Source organism: Podarcis muralis, chromosome 1 (assembly GCF_964188315.1).
Source record: "Podarcis muralis chromosome 1, rPodMur119.hap1.1, whole genome shotgun sequence".
Lineage (NCBI taxonomy): Eukaryota > Metazoa > Chordata > Lepidosauria > Squamata > Lacertidae > Podarcis > Podarcis muralis.
Window position 1 is genome coordinate 57,119,276 of NC_135655.1, and position 16,882 is coordinate 57,136,157.

A 16,882-nucleotide genomic window follows, 5' to 3' on the forward strand; every position below is an offset into this window, starting at 1 on the left:
ATGCAGCCTTCAGGCAATAAATGGTTCCTCACTCCTGTCTTTTTTGCTTACATACATATCTTAAGTGCCATGCAAGATAACCAGCAATACAGCTCCATCACTCCAGCCTCCCCCCCCCCCATTTCTATGAATATCATTGAGAACATTAAAAGAAACGGTTGGAGAAGCAGTCTCAGAAATCCATGTGGGGAGGAAACAGAAGCAATGTACGGATGCCTGACTCTACCATGGCATCTTTGGAGGTGTCCCACATCAGTTTCCCCATAGCAGCAAGTCCAGCTGAAGTTCGTCAATTTCACTTCCCTGCTCTTGAGTGCACAAGTGAGATTGATAAACTCCTTTAGGGCAGGAAACAGAGCTGTATGCGGAAGTACAGCAACTCATTTTAAGGGCATGTTGTCACAACTACTTCAGCCACAACTGGTGGCTGTGGGAAAACACTCCACCCATAGACAAATCCCATCTGCATCAGCCTGCAGCTGGGTGGTCATATGCATGGCATAGGCAAACTCTAATTTAGCTTGCATCAGTTTGGGCATGCCATGGACAAGTAGTTAAGGGTCTTGCTGGATCGAAGAAAAGTCTAGCATCCCACTCTCACAGGGGCAACCAGATGTCATGACTAGGAGTCAATGGTAGTCTTATCTGTCATGAACTTGTCTAACCACCTTTTAAAGCCAACAGGGTTAGTGGCTGTCACTACATCTTAAGGGAGTAAATTCCATACTTTAACTGACCACTGTGTGCTGGTCCTTCCTTTTGTATGCCATGAATCAGTTTAATTGAATGACCACAGGATCTAGTATTGTGAGAGAAGGAGAACTGTGGATAATGTTATTTTAAAAATGTTATAAAAAGGTAAAGGACCCCTGGACAGTTAAGTCCAGTCGAATTTGACTATGGGATACAGCGCTCATCTCTGCCTTCAGGCCGAGGGAGCTGGTGTTTGTCTGCAGACAGCTTTTCTGGGTCATGTGGCCAGCATGACAAAACTGCTTCGGGTGCAGTGGGACACTGTGATGGAACCAGGGCAGCACTGTGATCTAAACCACCGAGCCTCTTGGGCTTGCTGATCGTAAGGTCAGCAGTTCGAATCTGCATGACAGGGTGAGCTCCCGTTGCTCTGCCTCAGCTCCTGCCAACCTAGCAGTTCGAAAGCATACTAGCACAAATAAATAGGTACCACTGAGGCAGGAAGATAAACTGATAATATTATGCTATTCTATGTGCCTAAGATGCTATCTGTGTAGCCAATATGTATAAACTACGGTCAATTCACCAAACTTCCCAGTGTCATACATTCTTCTGCTGGATGCATGTGCAATGTATGCATACTTCTTATAATGTGTTTCACTGGTCCTTCTTCAATGGTTATGTATCGCAAATATGCAAATACCATCATTGATATTTGTGCTACCTAGACACAGTAATATCTATTCCCACTCGCTATCCTTAGCGCCAGAAGTAAAACAGTAGGAAATGAAAGGATATGTTTTATATCTTAACTGTTTTGTGTCACTGCTACTTTTGTGGTGCATTATAGAGAGAAACAGAAGAAGAAATATGGTTAAGCATGTTGCTGAATTAAAGAGTCCCTAGAGAGAAAGAGTTATCTCTGAAGAAGAAACTGAATGAACAGAGGCTTGTGTTACATGGAAATACAAACAGATATGAAAGGAAATGTTTATAAGTATTCAGAACATTTAAGTTGCCAGTTATGTAACATTCACAAGTTGCATCCAAGCATCAATTAGTCATGCAAGGGACTGGTTTCATTTGACAATGTTGTATGCTTTTTTTAGATCATTTTGTCAAATTGTATTTATTGAGTTATAAATTCTGATCTCCCTGTGCCTACATGTGCATTTAATTCAGTTTCAGAAGTGTGTTTATTGTGTTAACGGGACTGGAATGCAAGACTCTGACTATTCTAATAACCTTCACTTGCAATTTGCAAAACAAAATTGATTTCGTGGTCCTTGGATAGGAGAAAAGTTGAGGCTGAATTTTCTTCTCTCTCTCTCTCTCTTTCAACTAAGAATAAAAGTATGAGGAGGAAATGTCACCTTATTCCTAACACGTTTGTTGTTCTGAGTTGATGCTGGATTACTCTCTAGAAGTTAATATGCACATCCCAGAGTTACTGAGAACAGTGGATTGTCTGAATAGACTCAATCTTCTTTTATGTTACTAACAACTTGTTTGTTTGTTTGTTTGTTTGTTTGTTTGTTACACTTGTATCCCACCTTTCCTCCAAGGAGCTCAAGGTTGTGTATTATAGTTTTCTTCCCCATTGTATCCTCACAACAACCTGTGAGGTAACTTAAACTGTGAGTTAGTTACTGGCCCAAGGCCATCTAGTGAGCAAGTCTGAGTGGAGATTTGAACCCTTGCCTTCCAGGTCCTAGTCCAGCATTCTAACCACTGCACCAACCCATGGACTCTGTTGGGTTTTATATGTGCAGAGACAACACACCACATGAGGCCACTGCTCTGTTTAAGTTTGAAGGCCACATGGCTGCCTTTAAGGAAAAAACCAAAAACGTCAGGTGATCTGATCGTTGTTTTCTATGAAATGTGAAGTCTAGGTCAAAAATATTACAACTTTGGAAGACTGTGTTGCCTGGGGCTATAAGAGATCAAAGCAGGCAGTCTTTCTTTCATGTTTGAATGCAGTTCCCATTCTATTGCTTGTGTCACTGGTTTTTCATATATCATCACTAGGATGCAGACAATGATTATAGCAGAAGGTACATAACCTTCTCTCTGATCCTCAGAGTATCTCTTCTTTGGTGCTAGCCCACCTTCTATGAATAACTAAGCTGGATGCCAGGGATAGGGGGCATTTTTCATCCTGAGACCCATATTCTCTTCTGTGCAACCTTTTAGAGGTCACATGACAGTGATGGGCAGGGTCAGAAGCAAACGAGGGCAGAGCAATCAATTCCCATTTCCCCTTTGTACAATGAGCTAGTATCTGCATACACTCACTCAGTCCTTCATCCAGGCAAGCAAGAGTCACCAGAATTCAAAGACACATCCCATCCAAGCAAAAGCATTCAAGGAGCCTGTGAACTGAGAACAGGTGAGGGGTGTGGTTGGGGAAAGTCTCAAGGGTCAGACAGAGATGCCTGAAGGGCCACCTGCCGAAGGCTCCCCATGCCTGCTGTATGCACTGCACTTTGGGCTAATTATCACTGCTGCGGATCAGTAGGGCAACCATCAATTAGTAACACACCTTGTGCGCTTCGTTGTATCTCTCTACTTGGGATCTCACAGTAAGCACATTGTGCCTTTGTTCCTTCTCTTGCTTATCCACAGGCAAAACTGCATTCATTGCACTTGGAGAGGTAGGAACTGTTGTTAACTAGGTGCAGTGTAGTCACTGGAAGTGTGGATTTGTCCCTGGTTCAGCTCACTGGTTGCCTTAGGCATGCCCCTATCTCTCAACATCAGCCATCCTTTTCCATCTGCAGTATGGGGATAATAGTGTTGACCTACCTTATAAGGTTGCAAGACTACTCAGCTAATACATGCGAAGCACCTTCAGCTGTCGGTAGTGTTTATATACTTAACACTATATATTATTTAGTTTTAGCAGTTTCACTACAATAAGCTGAACATCTGGACTATGTGTTTTTCAGAGTTTCTTTAGGGTGCTTCTGGGCAGAGAAATTGTGTGTCAGGGTGATTATTCAGCAAACCTGAGTTCCTGTGCTGATTCCCTTAGTTCAAATGACAGCCTGAGGGATTAGTAGAGTCAGTATCACTAGCACTGCCGAAACTGGCAATGGTTAGACAAAACATCTGTGTAAACCTTTGCCCTTTCCTTATGGGGACTGCTCACACTTTTGCTTGGTGCTTAGGTATGAACAAGTAGTTTAGGAAGAGTCCACCTTAATGTGCTTAGTAGATGAGCCCTCTTTTTCTGATCCCATGGAAACCAAGGGCAAAACCGAGCTTTCTTCTATATGTTGCATACTCAAAACTCACAATGGCTTGGTTAATATGGTATTTTAAGCCATAGTTAAACCAAACTATGGTTTACATGTAACTATGACCATGCTGGTGCATACTGATGACATCACAAGTCCTTTGTTCATCCCCAGTTCTTGCTGATGTGCTGCTGGGAGGTGTTATGTCTGAACCTGTGCTTGTTTGAGGGAAACAAAGCACAAGAGATAAGCCAAGAACAGAATATGGGTACAGTTGTACATTCACTTTTAAACTATAGTTTAGTTTAGTTTAGTTTAGTTTAACTATGTCTTGAAGTGACACGCAGACAAGTACTTACGGCCCGGAAAAATGCTGGTTACATAGAAAGTTGCAGGATTGTGAAGAAGGCGAAGGCTGGAATATTTTCTGTGAAGTGTGTGTTTCTATATTGTCAACAACATCTCATGAGTCAATTTTATTAATTGCTGAATGGACTGAGTTATTTGTGTATATATGCAAATGTTTCAGGATAACTTTCTACAATAATGTGGAGGAGGCCAATTACGTCTGTTAATTAATCACATCCATATTCTCTTTCTGGAAGCAATATTTGCTATGTTCAAACACTTTGTAAAAAGGGAGTCTCTCTCTCTCTCTCTCTTTGTGTGTGTGTGTGTGTGTGTGTGTGTGTGTGTGTACAATTAGAAACAGCACATTTGTCAATCCTAATGAAAAAAATATGCTATGCCACACAGATAAAAGGGACACCAGAACCTTAATATACAGAGCATAAGTATCTAGTGAACACACATAAATCAGTGTACAAAAGATTCTAGAGATAAACATACTCCATTTAACTCTTAAATGAATTAGTTAAATTGCTTTTCTCATAGAGTTCAAAGTGGCTTATATCAATGTAAATGGTTAATTTTGTAATTGAACCCCCTTTTGAAAATCTTCATATGAGAAGCAAGATTCCATTCTAATTTTAGCTCTCCCATACACATGAATGAAGACATGGGTTGTATAAAGGCTTATCTAGCAAATTTTATGAACAGCAGTTGATATACAGTACACAGATATTTTTTCATTAAAACCTCTACTTTCTCCTTTTAAGAATTACATAGATAAAGCTGATTGACCAAGCAGTGAAAATTCAATTGTATAGACCCCCATATCAATCACCACTAGACACTGAAAGATGGCATTATGAAGCTTGAGAAACATCATTATGATAAACAGAAGATAACAAAGCTGTATGGTGCCATTAAAGATATAGCCATTGGCATACACCAAAGATTTTCTACCTTTTGAGTCCACTGCTCCGTTGATCAACATTTCTGCGGCACCCCTGTGGGGCTCAGGAGCCCAGTTATGTAACCCCTTGCCTGTAGAGCTGGCAGCCTCTCACTCTTTTATGAATACCCTCCCTTGTTCCCTCAGCCTTCTCTCCTCTCCCCTCTCCTTGGGAGTCCTCTGAGCAGGCAGCTGCTGCCCCTGGTCTCCAGGTTGCATCCCTCTGCCCCCAAAAGAGGTGCCTCCTCACACTTCCCCACAGGGGCCTAGGACTTGTCTGTCCATTCCCAACAGCAAGGACTGGCAAACTGGCTGGCTGGGCTTCCTCACCCACTTGCTTGCTTACTCCAAGGCAGCCTCAGCTCCTGGCAACCAGCACCCCCTGGCCAGCCCCAGAGGCAGCATCACCTGGGGAGCTTGTCACCAGGACTGCTAAAACAAACAGCTGTGCAAGCCTTTGGGAAGCAAAAACTGGAGAGGGCATCAGAGGAGGGAGGGAAGGAAAGAGGGACAGAGGACAGTGTTGCCTGCGCTATCCCTAACCATCATTCAAGGCACCCCAGGGTACCACAGCACATTGGTTGAAAACCACTGGCATACACATTTAAAAACAAAACAGAGGGATTATACATAGAGCAATGGTTCACGTAGCATGAATGCATGGACATGTAACCTCCTGGAGCAGAACTCGCGATCACTTTTCTCCCGGGCCCTTTTTGCTCCTGTGCCATCCTGAGCAAAGCCATGGTTTGGCTTAGCATGATGTATAAACCAGACCACAGTCTGATTAATTTGTTTGCATACTAATGGCCACAGATTATTGGTTGATGCCTCTAGAAAGCAGCTGAAGATGCTTGTTTGCTCAGTGGTTTTTTATTGAAAATGTTTCTTCAATGAGCACTGATGGTCACCATTGAGCTGGGACCCAACATGCCCTTGAGAAGTGGCTGCAGAAGCAGCTGGGAGATAAAATGTGACCAGCAAAGAGACAGTGTTCTGAGTCTTAGAGATGATTGGAAAGAGCCTGCAAGTTATTTGCTTTGGAAAAACTGGTGCTGCTTTAAAGCACTATATTTCCCTGTGCTTGCCAGTTCTGCATACTTAAATATGTGCATATTTGTAAATAAATGAATCACAAAGCTACAACAAGTCTCTGTAGATAGCTTCCTTTGGAACTTAATCCAGCTGAGGTAAGTGGGGCAGCATGAACATACAATAATACTATTATAGATCTCATCTTGAAAGTGTGTAGATAGTCAGCCAAACAAATACAGGCTCATATTCTTAGAAGAGCTAAACCAGATTATGGGCCATGTAAGTACCATATTTCAAGATTTAAAGCAGTCGTCCAATAGGAATAATTTCACCAGGGTCTGCCCAATATGTTTTGCTCAGTGAAACAGATTTTTATTTTGTCACACCCTCTCCAAATCAATGTGCATAGTACTCAAGGCACCTCTTCCTCCTTTCCATCAGGAAAAATACAATACTAGTAAATTAAATAACTAAAACTTTGCTGCCCTTTCATGACACTCAAAATCAGCTGTCTGAGGTGGCCACCTCACTTTGTCTAATGGTAAGACTGGCCATTATATTTCTTTCTTTCCTCTCCAACATGAACATGCATCAAATCCCTGGTGTAGTTTTTATTTCTGTCACTCCATAAAATATTATTATACCACACCAATAACTTACCTACTGCAGTGAGGCTGGCTTAGAAAGCTACAACACCGCTTCTACTTTGCATTTTTAGTATCGAGCAACCGAAGGCATTGGGACCCAATTCCCATAAAGTAAGGAAGTCCTTAAGAATGTTGGTCTTCAGCTGGTGTGTCATGACTACAGTGGGGTCAGATTCCAACTTAAGGCGAGTCACACCATGGCACCACTACTGTTCTGCTTTTCGGGGGGAAAGAAAAAGAAGAGAGAGGTAAAGCAGCAAAAAGACAGCGAGTTTACAACTGAGGGAAGGAGACAATCCTATGTTACAAGTTGGCAATAGCGGGTCCCACATTAAAGGTCTTCAACATTGTCAAGCAGTTGCTTAATTGTATGGGTGCATTGATTTTACTGATTAAATGAACTCATATCAGACAGGAACATGGATGGTGTATTTATAGCTCCTTAAATAATGAAGCACAAAGCTTCAGACCTGTGGAAAACATCCAAGGCTATGTTTGATTAATGGCACATCTCTTTATATTTATTTCCTTTCTCACCTTTGCAAGTTAAATACAGAGGAAAAGCTAGGGTGTATTTTAAATTGTGCTGATAGGAATGGGCCATTATTATTTTGATGTTGCATTTCATTTTAATGACAACACTGAAAATTGGTTTGTTCTTCAGCGTAAAGCCACAGTTCTAATTCTCTGTTGAGATTCATGTGCCGAACAGTGAAATTACCTTGTAATGTGTGTTATGTATTCAAACTGCTTTCTGGTTAGCTGAGCTGAACTAACTGAAGTGCTCATAGAGCATCTCATTAATTTTAATAAGCTATTATTGTCACTGCTACATTCTGTGGGATTCTATGCGCCAGGGGGAAATAGCTGCAAATGTGATCAATAAACTAGCAAGGTAGAAGAACATTACTCAGCTTATGGTTTGCTAGAAGTGTCTGGATAGCAACAGCATCACAATACAAAACTGTTCAAAAACTCTTTGGCCTGGTTCATCATGTGTTACTCTGAATATCTGGTTTTCAGCAATAAAATGAATCATATACAGTCAGCTAGCTGTTTGCTTGGAAGGACTGTCTACATGTTGACTATGCCAGGGCAGTCCCCACCCTCTTTGCAAAATGACGGGTTTCCCCAACAGGTACAGTCAGTCTGAATCATATGGGTAGCCCTTAATACAAAAACAGCCTAGAAACACAATTAGATTCTCACACCCTCTGAGACTCCAATGGCAATCAAACTGCCAGGATAATTTAATGGGTTCTTCTCACATGCAGGCCTGTCCCTTGACTGTCACATCAAGCGATGACTTGGTTGTGTGAACTGGCCATGATAAATGTAGCACCACAGATAAGAACATCACTAAAATGCAATGCTTTTCAACGGAGTTGATCTTCACACTCGGCAAACATCCCTAAAAGGCTGGTTCACATGTCACACTGAAAGGCAGGTATATTCTGTCTCCACTCATGTACAGGTGTTTGTGTGGGGAAAGTGTATACTTGCTGATGTGTGAAGCTCAGCTCTTGTGTGCATAGGTTTGTAGAGTGTACACTCATAGTGAATTACTGCATGATAGTAAATAACTGCATAGTGAATAACAGCTCAACTATTTATACAGTAAATACAGATGGTGCATTCACTGAATGTAATATGTGAACAAATATACAGCCTTCAAGTGTAGAAATATGAAGTGATGTGCATGTGTGAACAGGTCCCAATATGTTCCTCTTGTTAATGAGGCAGCACAGGTAAAAGCTAAGTTCTTATGCAGAGATCACAGAGTATTTTATTATGTTAGGTACATAACAGCCCATTATGTAGAACTGACATATTACCTGTAGGTAGGGATGGAAAGCTGAGTCTGTTTTCTCAGGGGGGGTTTCTTCCAATTTTGAATTCAGTTTTCCGCATTTTGTGATTTATTTTCTTTGATCCTCATGAAAACTCACCAGGATTTTTGTGCCTGTTTCGCCTAATGCACATACATATGCAGTTTTGACTAATTTACACATTTTTGTAAGCAGATTCCCCTCATATAATGCATTTTCATATGCACATATTCCCCTAATTTATCCATGTTCATATACATTGGTTGACTGGTGAACTGCTTAGCAAAATCCACATAAGTGTGAATTTTGAGAAATTGCTTTGTTTGGATTCACATAGTTTCAGAAAGTGTGACTCTTGTATGTTTGGCTTTAAATTAGACTTGAATTTCTCCTCCATCCCTACTATAGGGCATGTGTGGATTCCTGTCACAGATTTACTAGCTGTAATGTGATAAGGAACTGTCTTATATTTTGGTCACATGGCAAAGTGTTAGTAAGACATTCTGGGGTATCCGATTATTTCTCATAATTTCTTAATCTTCTTAAACTTCTCAATTCTCAGAATCAGAATTGGTGGAGGAGGAAAAGTATGTTACTGGAGCTCTAGTGTGTATAAGATGGGAGCTGAAAGAGATTGGGAAACCTGGTACAATTATCGGTCTATATGTGTCACAAGAAATGTGAGGTTGGTGATCAACCAGTTGCTGCAGTCAACAAGAATACTAGCTCAATAAAGCTACTTGTTGCCATTTGTTGTTGTTTAGTCGTTTAGTCATGTCCGACTCTTCGTGACCCCATGTTGTTGCCATTGCCTGATGGTAACTTGGAAAGGATAGCAAGAAAATGCTATAGATAAGTGAGCAAGAAAGTTAATAGGTTAAAATGATGCCCATGTTTCCGTTTTACACCTCTGAGTTACAAGCTCTGTTTTAAGTTATCCTTTTTTAAAAAAAGAAAGGGGACTTTGTGTTCTCACAGTAGTCCCAAAGGAATCATTGTGCATGTTCAGGAAACCTACACATGACTTGTTACAATTGGCAGTCACAGCCATGGGGTGGCTTAGATCTGGAACAGCACCGAGTTGCAGCAGGACTGCACCAGAATACATTCGTTGCAGCAGGACTGCACCAGAATACATTCGCTGAGCTTTGTGGGTGGACTGCTTACCTTTACAACAGCTGGCATCGCACAGTGGCAAGTCCCTACTCTTTTACAAGCACTGAGATTTATGCAGGTTAGGTGCCGTGAGGGATTCCTATTGCAAAGTTATTTCCTCCTGAAACTGAAGGTCGGTCTTTGGAAATCATGGTAAAGAAACCACCTACATATTAAAAAAAACAACAGCCCTCCTGCAGGCATTCATTCAGAAAAATGAGACCTGTCATTGCCTATCATCAGAGTGAGGTGTGCTCCAGTCAAAGCCCATCCGATTAGGGCTGTGCTCTGACATTTGCTCTTTGCCCAGACTGAAAACAAAGGACCTGGTGGGTTCGGACACAGTCAAAAACTAACCCTGGCTGATTCCCTTTTAAATAGAAGCATCTGGGAATTGGAGGTCTAGTTTTCAATGGTGCTGTAACCATAGAATATTTGAGGAGATAGATATCTGACTTGGCACCGCTGTTTTGGGCACTTGTTCCATGTTGAAGATGAAGGGAGAAGTGCAAGGACACCTTGACACAGCGCTTTATGATTCAGAGGGGCTCATTACTGACTGTGGTACTGTTGGCAAGTGTTCTCTGCTTCCCCACAGTGGCTACTACAATGGCATATGTGGACATTAAAATGCTTGTTCTGATTCCCAGGCCTACCTTGCAGCTAGTCAGTATGCCAAATCCACATTCAAAATCAGAGGGTCGATCAGCACCAGCAAAGGCTGAAGGTCAGGAAATGAGGTTCAGGATCAATCCAAGTCTGAAGTCAGGATCACTGACGGAGGAAGGGTGGGTGCAGTCCACCCTGGTGTCATCCCTGAGGGGGGTGACATCACCACGCTACTCCCCTGGGATACTTGGTCTGTCTGACTGGCCCCATAAACATGGAACTTACAGCAGCCTATCTTAGGGGCAGGCAGACTTAAGGCTCAGCAGATCAGATTTGTTTTTTACCTGAACCACAAGATCCATGAACCCAGTTTGGTGCAAAAGTCATAGACTGAGGACTACGGAACTACAGCCCAATAATTTGCTTTGGGTACCAGTGCTGGACTGAGAATAACAGAGAGAGAATAACTTGTTATGTGGATATACAATGCACACTTTGTATATTATATGCCCACTTGGAAAACTGGAACTGTTGTGTTGCATGTTAAGTAATTACAATGTCCAGTACGCGTTAGTGACTGTTAGTTGTGGCAGTTAGTAGAAGCTTTTAAAACAATGTGATGAGATACCCAGGATTACAATGCAATCCCAATAAACTTCTCACCCCTTGTTTGTTTTGCTTTACTGAAAAGTTTATGGGCTGGACTGTCCACCATTTGCCAGGTTAAAAGGTGCTCCAGCACAACCAAATGCAACAGTTAGTGAGACCTATTGATATATCTGCATTGCTGATCTTTTTATGTTTTGATTATTGTATTTTAGATTAGGGTTTAATTTTGATTTGAATGTTGTATTTTCAAATGTTGTTAGCCATATAAAGGGCAGGAAATATAACAACAACTTGTACAGCTCTAATAATAGACGAGTAAGGCAACATATTGAAAGTAACAGCATGTATCTTCCGTGAAATGATCTATAAGGAAATATTTGTTCATGGTACTTCTGTTTTGCATGATAAGAAACGATCAGGAGCTCCTAGATTATGTAGCAAAATCAAAACTGTGTGAACCATATTGTGTCACATTACACTGTAATTTTGCAATCCAGTAATTACAGGGTTGATTGTCGCTTGATGTTGCTTCAAACTGTGAAGTACTATATTTAACTGTTTAAAAAAGCAATCCCATAATTTTTCTTGTGCAGATTTGCTTATCCAAGATAAGTGGTGGTATTGGTTGAATGGCACCTAAGACTCAAGCAGGGAAGATGCTGTTTGTTAAGGGAGGGAGAAAAGTGGTGCTTTGGTGGTTATACTGGTTTTGTATTTTTCTACACAAATGCCACTATATTGCCTCTTATTATGATACATGTAAACATAAATTATGTCATCATGCATGAAATATATATTTCTGTACCAAGTTAGGAGTGAGCCTTTAGACCAATGCGGATGTACAAAGAGGATTAGGAGTGGAGGTGTCTTCTGCAGATGAACAAGAGCAGAAACTATCACTATAGAACACAGTTTAGCACACTAAAAAGCAAACTGGAGTTAATCTGGAGCTCATGCAGAGTCAGAATTAAAGACACAAGAGCCCAAAGGTCAGCATTCTCTCCCTACAGTGGCCAACTATACACCTTATGGGAACCACACCTTATGAAGCGCTCAAGGAGCATATGAACATAGGAGCGCTCTCCTTCTATTGCTCCCCAACATTGCTGTTTGAATGTATTCTGCCTCTGATATTGGAGGTGACATATAGCCATTGTGACTAGCAGCCATGGTAAGCCTTATCCTCTGTGAATTTGCCTAATCCATTTTTTAAGTCATCTGAGTTGGTGGCCATCACTGCATCTTGTGGTAGCAAATCCCTTAGCTCAACTATGAATGGTTTTTGCCAGTTCCCATTCTGAAAATGAATGATGGGGAATTGAAAATACCATATTTTTCTCTCTATAACACTCACATTTTTTCTCCTAAAAAGTAAGGGAAATATCTGTGCATGTTATTGAGCGAATGTGTGGTCCCTGGAGCGAAAAATATGGTAAATGGCTACAGTAGGCATCATGATATGCGGATCTGAAATATACCGGTATATGAAAGAAGAAAGAAGATTCCACCTAAACATTAGGAAGAACTTCCTGACAGTAAGAGCTGTTTGACAGTGGAATTTGCTGCCAAGGAGTGTGGTGGAGTCTCCTTCTTTGGAGGTCTTTAAGCAGACGCTTGACAACCATATGTCAGGAGTGCTCTGATGGTGTTTCCCGCTTGGCAGGGGGTTGGACTCGATGGCCCTTGTGGTCTCTTCCAACTCTATGATTCTATGATTCTATGTTCAGTAACTGAACAGCTTGATTGGCATATTACAAAGATCTGTGCCATGTGCCCAAGAGTTCTGTATTTGTACTGGAACATAGAATCATAGCATTGTAAGGGACCACTTACAATATTTTGCCCAACATGGGCCTTGAACCTGAGATTAAGAGTCTCATGTTCTGCCAACTGAGCTATCCTATATTTGATGTAATGACAATGATTTATATAACATTCCAAACTTTTCCAAGTGCTTCATATATATTATCTCAGTATTTCTGACATAATTTTTTATTCTCTAAATTTTGGGGACTGAGGACATGGCTTGCCTAAGACCATCTCATGGATTCATGGTAGAGGTGAGATTTGTACTATACTACAAGAGCTTTGCATGTGGAGTGATAGTCTTCTGCCATTCAAGATGTTGTCCAAAACACTCTTGCATAGGAACAGATATCGCGGAATGCAGTGGAAACTATTTCCAAATAAATGTCCTTAGGTTTGAGATGAAGCATAGGCATTATTCCCCATTTTGCATGGTTTCCCCTTCAAAATAGCTCATCTAGTCATCATACCATTCTTTGATTCTATGATTTAGCAAAGTTGTGTAAATAAACTTACAGAGGTTAAGCTTTCACTAATATTTATGCCAACATTTTAACTTGATCATAGCCTAAACAGTTTTAAAATGGGAGATTTTATAGTTATTAGTAGCGTGCGTGTATTCTAAGGAGCTTCCAGTACAATAACTTACATTTTGTTCTTCGCTTGCTTTATCGTATTTGTTTAGTCTGAAGATCACTTGCATATTTTCAGCAAGTTCTTGGCTTGAATTTGCATTGAATTGTCAAAAATACACTAGTGTTCATGAGTACATCTTTTCCTTCAGGCATGTGGAGATGGCAGATTTCAAGAATTGGTTTCTGCTGGATTGCTGTTATATGATCGCCATTGGTTTTATGGTTTTTATGTTATATTTGCTTTATTGTATTTTCATGAAATGTTACATGCCGTCCTAAGAGCCTCCAGGCAGAAAGGCAGGTAATAAATACAAATAACAACAACATTCTTCGTCGACAGTTTAGAGCAGGAAAATATAATTGATAAGTAACAATTTGTACGGGAACTCATGAACTCTCCCCCTCTTCAATTTATAGAATTATTTTCTAGTGCTCTTGCAAGTCTACTCATTGATAGTTTTGTCCTTGCCAAGAACCATGTATTGATTTCGAAAGGTGACAATGAAGTCATATATCTGTAACTCTTTTTGTTGACTCGTTCCCAATTAACTGCTGCCAAGTCTGGCAATTTATCAAGAAAATTCAGGAATCCATTAGGTGAATCACGGTGCACCATTTGGTAGTAGCTGATTTATAAACTATATTGGTTGCAATCCGGGGGGGGGGGGGATAGACATGCCTCAAATCTCATTGAAACATAAGCGCACAAATCTGCCAACACATCAAATCTTAGAGATATTTTGGCACCAACCACACACACACACACACACGTATTCACACACATCTTACTAGTATTTATTATTTCTTTGGAATCTCATTTTAATTCTTGTTGGCGCATATGGTTGTAATTATTCCTTTGTGATGCTTGGACAGGCCACAGTGTGGGTGGGTGGGTGGGTGAGTGTGTGGGTGTGTGGAGACTCCCTATGCAAAGTCATCATTCTATGCAGTAAGCCATTCTAAGCATGAGGCTTACCCGTGGCCAGTATAATATGTGCCCAAGTCCTTAGAAAAACAGTCTTGAGCAGCATTTGGATGAGTGGTCTGTCAATCTCAAAATACATAATCATCAGGAAAAAACACAGTTGCTGGGCACCACCCAGTCAAGGATTAAGTACACTACATCCCAGAGATTTCAGGGTTGGAGATAAGAATGTGCTTGGATCTGTCTAACTGAAATAAATGAGACTTAATGTAGGGAAAGCCAGGCCCGAAATTCATTGTAGATGATATCTTGTTCCCAGAAGTATTAAGCCTTTTGTGACAGCTCAGGATGAAGGCTTAATTAGAAAACTGAAGCCAGCTACAACCTTTTCTCATTTGTGAGAATGCCCAAAAATGATGGTCAGTGGTCTGAAAAGAAATTAACAGACAGTATTACTGGCACCGATGCCCTTGAAATGTTTTCAAATAAGACTTGCAATTATCCACTGCTTTTTCTTTTGCATAAAAATGATCTTGACATTTCTCACAGCACAAAAATTAGCTTGACTCTAAAATTGCCATCATAGGAAAAAGGACCTAATTTTACTTTTATTCATCATTCATCTTTGGGGGTTTTCCATTAGGTTGTGTGTGCGTGTGAGAGAGAGAAGAAAAATCAGTTTAGTGCAGTGGGTTGGACATTTCTCCCGCAAGCTGAAATCTCCACTTAAAAAACCTTTAGATTCCTTTCTGCCACTTCCTACTTGCCTATAATTTGAATGTCTTTTTTGTTTGTTGCAGACAGTGAATTAGTGGTGTTCATTACAGGTCATTGTTGTGTAGAATGATCTATGAGCCAAATATCTGTGTAAGACTTTTGGAGAAAACTAATTCCAGCCGGTGGAATACCAGTGCTACCCACGAATGATAGCTTTAAACTCTCTGGCTTACGCTGCAGCTACTTTAGGTATTTCTTTCCTTGTTTCCACCCCCCCCCCTCTCCTTCACTGCACAAAAGGGCACAGCTGCCTTAAGGCAAACAGCACCTTCAGAATTAAGATAGATTGACTTTACTAGCAGAAAGCCAGCACTTGAAACACAGCCAAGACCTAGGTAATGGGTTTGCTATGGAAGAAGATGCTAAACTGGCAAGAATCAATTGGACTGGAACCATCTGCAAACCCTGTACAATTTTCTCCTGTTGCCACGGGCAGCAGACTCAGACAGGAAATCATGGTAGGATGGGAAAAGATCCAAAATACACACAAATAGTGTCAAGCTTTTAGTTAACAGAACCTGAGAGAACAGCATAGGCAGTGCTACCAAATAAGCAACGCAGAGCAGCACTGACTTGATTTTAGTAGCATTCATATTTTAGTCTCTTTATTTTAAAAGCATTAATATTTTCCACACTCAGGCACTGCAATTTTAACTTAGTCTTTCATATATATGGGTCTTCATTTATAGCCACATTACCCTGTGACCCTACTGAGTCAGTTCACTTACCACTTGAACACCTGTGGTGAGTTAGAGATGGCAAAGGAACCAGTCTATATTATGTAAGAAGAATCATGTTAGATCAGACCTTAGCATATTGAGGTTCTATTTAGTTGCCATGGCAAACGGCCACAGATAGACTACCCTACATACATTTTCAATCTCCTTTTAAAGACATCTAAGTTAGCGATCATCAACACATCCTGTGACACTGCATTCTGTTAGTTAATTGTGAATTTTTTTTAATAAGCGCTTTCTTGGGAAAGCCCTCAATCTACAGCCAATCAATTAAATTGATCGCTGCAGAGTCACAACGTTACAAGAGAGGGATAACTTTTCTTTTTTGATCTGTCTGCTATCTCTACACTGTTCAATTTTATAAACCTTGGTCATCTTTTTTTACATCTACACCAAAAAGATGCAAAAGATGTTTTAATCCCTGCTTTGTTTTACAGATAGTGTGCTTTACCCCTTGATCATATTGATTGACTTTTCCTGCACTTTTCCCAGATTTGAGATAGGAGTATCAGAACCTCATGCTGTCTTCCAAATGTGCGCCATAGATATGCTCAAAGTACACTATGATACTGGATATCTTCTTATCAGTCCTGTTCCTGTGCCTAGCATGGAATTCACCTTTTTCATTGTCACCATACACTCATTTGCCATTTTGACTATTGCTGAGCCTATGGTACACTGGATTAGTTCTCACTCTGTTCATAGCATAAAATGAAGATTTCAGTGTTTGGGTTTTTGTTTTGTTTTTTTGCAATGCAGAAAGATCTGAGTGCATGGAAAGATCTGGGTGGAAGAGAATTAAGGACTTGCTTGCTTGATAGAGTTCAGTGTGTCCTCATGTGACTCTTTCCGTTTAAAGTTGTAGCCTTGATCCTAGTAAAGAATC

The 16,882-nt window shown here is 40.7% G+C and overlaps 1 protein-coding gene across 1 annotated transcript in view; it reads left to right on the plus strand.

The window, feature by feature from the left end:
* Window positions 1–16,882, plus strand: part of ABTB2 (ankyrin repeat and BTB domain containing 2) — a 155,065-nt gene that overhangs the window by 2,205 nt on the left and 135,978 nt on the right. The window lies entirely within an intron of this gene.